Below are 3,182 nucleotides of genomic sequence, written 5' to 3' on the forward strand. Positions count from 1 at the left end.
GAATGAGCAATAAGTGCTTTTGTCAACCTTTTAGAGACACGGAAGCTAAGATTTTTCTGACGGTTCTTCCCATGTACCTAAATACAACCTCTTTTAATTTTTTCAGGGTGAAAAAGATACAGTAAAGAGATAAATACAACATTTGACAGATGGACAAAAAGGAGTGTCATGAAAAGAGTAGCAGCAGTGATGAAGAGCTGTTGAGACGGTGAGTGACTTTGTGCTCTGTGCGGGTTCCTAATGGCGGATTCTTCTGCATCTCGTTATAGTTCATGAGATACAGAGCACCATGGATGTGTTCTGGAAGAAAGGTTCTGCTCACATTGTATTCACTCATTCATCTCTGTATGAATGAAGGGGAAAACCCCCAGGGGCACCTAGGTGTACTTTTTTTGTTTTGTTTTTTGAAATGGAGTCTCCCTCAGTCACCCAGGCTGGAGTGCAGTGGCACAATCTCAACTCATGGCAACCTCCGCATCTCCAGTTCAAGCGATTCCCCTGCTTCATCCTCCCCAGTAGCTGGGACTACGGGCGTGCACCACCACACCCATCTAATTTTTGTATTTTTAGTAGAGACAGGGTTTTACCATGTTGGCCAGGATGATCTTGATCTCTTGACCTCTTGATCTGCCCATCGGCCTCCCAAAGTGCTGGGATTACAGGCGTGAGCCACCACGCCCGGCCCAGGTGTACTTTTTAGACCTTCTCTCTCCTTCCCTGATTTTCACCATGGCTGCTTCATACCTGAGCAAAAGCGAGTCTAGGGCTGTTCTTCCAGCTCTTTCCTTGATGCATGGGCCTATGGCCTTGACCATGCTCTTGACAATGCCACAGCATGGCACCCAGATCAGAGCAGAACCATGCAGCCTGACTTACTAAGCCCTCCCGCTGTGCATTTCAGTGGCTCCTCATCAGCACGCGGCTTATCTCTCATTTGTAGAAAACGAATGCACTGTTTTACATGGTCTTGGAACTCAAAACAAATTAATCTGACCAAATATTTCTGTGTATGCAATTCAGATACTGCTGTAGAATGAATGTTTGTGTTCCTCCAATATTCGTATGTTGAAATCCTAACTTCCAATGTGATGTTATTAGGAGATGGGGCCTTTGAGAGGTGTCAGGTGATAAAGGAGAGCCCCTCATGAATGGAATTAGTTCCCTCATGAATGGAATTAGTTCCCTCATGAATGGAATTAGTTCCCTCATGAATGGAATTAGTTCCCTCATGAATGGAATTAGTTCCCTCATGAAGGAGACCCTGGAGAGCTCCTTTCTCTTTCCCCATGCTTGGACAGAACAAGAAGTCTGCCCTCTATGAATCAGGAGCAGACACGGAGTCTGCCAGCACTTTGATCCTGGACGTTCCAGCATCCAGAGCTGTGACAAATACATTTACATTGTTTACAACCTTCTCAGTCCATACTTTTTAAAAAGAGCAGCCTTGGCCGGCATGGTGGCTCTCGCCTGTAATCCCAGCACTTTGGGAGGTGGAGGCGGGCAGATCTCCTGAGGTCAGGAGTTCGAGACCAACCTGGCCAACATGGTGAAACCCCATCTCTACTAAAAATGCACAAATTAGCCAGGCATGGTGGCAGGCACTTGTAATCCCAGCTACTCGGGAGGCTGAGGCAGGAGAATCGCTTGAACCTGGGAGGTGGAAGTTGCAGTGAGCCAAGATCACGCCATCACACTCCAGCCTGGGCGACAACAGTGAAACTCAAAAAGAAAAAAGAAAAAAAAGTCTGAAATGAGTGAGACATGCTCTGGCATGCATAAAAGACCACGGACTAGGATGAATTGTTTGCTTTGGGAACCCAGTGTTTCCTAGCTCTTGTGCTAAGTAATTTTAGCCTTCTATGATTAATCACCACAAGGATTTGTGATGAGAGTACTGTATCCTTATTTTACAAGTTAGAAAGCTGATACTCGGAGAGGTTAAGCAACAATTTTGACAGGTCTGTCACTGCTGAGTGATGTCTGTGAAAGGCACTGAATGCAGATTTCTCTGGTGTCCATCATCCTTGACACGCTTGCCCTAAATAAAGAGATCCTACCTTCAAATAAACTCAGTCCATCCAGGGTTGTGCAAACAACTTCATCAGGTTAACATTCCCTCCTGTTTAGGACCAACGAAGGATAGAAGAGTAGGGCCCTTCTTATGCTCCATAGTTTACAAAAACACAGTATCCTTTCAGAAGTCAGTAGTGAGCATCGCCAAGTGTGACAGACTGTGATGAACATCAGGGATTGAGAATCAAAGGAGGCATGCCTCCTGAGATAAGATCATTGTCTACTGTGTGGAAACAGAGATGCAGTTAATTCAGTAAAAATGTGGAGGAATGGCATTTTATTATAGGATGGGCATCAAAGAAGGTGTCTTTAAGAATAGGCATCTCTAAGGCTTCTCTAAGGATGGCATCTCTAAGAATAGTATCTCTAAGGATGGCATCTCTATGGATGCGCATGTCTAAGGGTGGACATCTCTAAGGATTGGACTACTTTTGCTACATCACAGTGAGAAGATTGTCCCACCATTGAGCTCCTCTGACATGCTCACATTCCAACTCCATTTGTGTTTTCCCAGGGACCATGGATCCAGTAGGAGTGTAGATGCATCAGAACTCATAAGACAGCAGACAGTACTGGTTGACAATAGCATACAGAAACTGCGAGACACGAGAACTGGAATTTTTTCTCAGGCTGAAGCCTGTGTGACAGATGATACGTAAGGGACATCTGTTGGTTGGGGAAAAATGAAAGATTTGGAATTTTGCTGCACTGGTTCATGTACATTCATAAGAAGCAAAGACGTGTAGGTTATTTGCATAAAAATTAGTATATATGTTACTTTTCTTCTTTGTTATCATAAGTTTTTACTTCAAAAGAGTTTCTATCTCATAAGAAGTAGGAAAAAGAGGTCGGGGCCCAGTGACTCACACCTATAATCCCAGCGCACTGAGAGGTGAGGGCAGGTGGATCACCTGAGGTCAAAAGTCAAACTGGGAATCTCGTCCTTTCCCTAAAATTCTTAGCAAGGTTATAGAGGTCAACATACTTGTTGACCTATTATGAAACCAAAGTTTGTGGCAAATGCTAGATGTTGAGAATTGATTGACGTCTGCTTCCTAGGATGGAAAAAGCAGCATATAGTGGGAAACAGGCATCCAGTTAAATTTTAC

The 3,182-nt window shown here is 44.2% G+C and overlaps 1 long non-coding RNA gene across 1 annotated transcript; it reads left to right on the forward strand.

The window, feature by feature from the left end:
• Window positions 1-105: 105 nt before the first annotated feature.
• Window positions 106-2,892, forward strand: LOC105536929. The gene is made up of 2 exons (XR_001005643.1): window positions 106-208; window positions 2,588-2,892. It is a non-coding gene; the product is annotated as an uncharacterized LOC105536929 (long non-coding RNA).
• The last annotated feature ends 290 nt before the right edge of the window (window positions 2,893-3,182 follow it).

This window comes from Mandrillus leucophaeus, unplaced genomic scaffold (assembly GCF_000951045.1).
Source record: "Mandrillus leucophaeus isolate KB7577 unplaced genomic scaffold, Mleu.le_1.0 Scaffold1656, whole genome shotgun sequence".
Taxonomy (NCBI): domain Eukaryota; kingdom Metazoa; phylum Chordata; class Mammalia; order Primates; family Cercopithecidae; genus Mandrillus; species Mandrillus leucophaeus.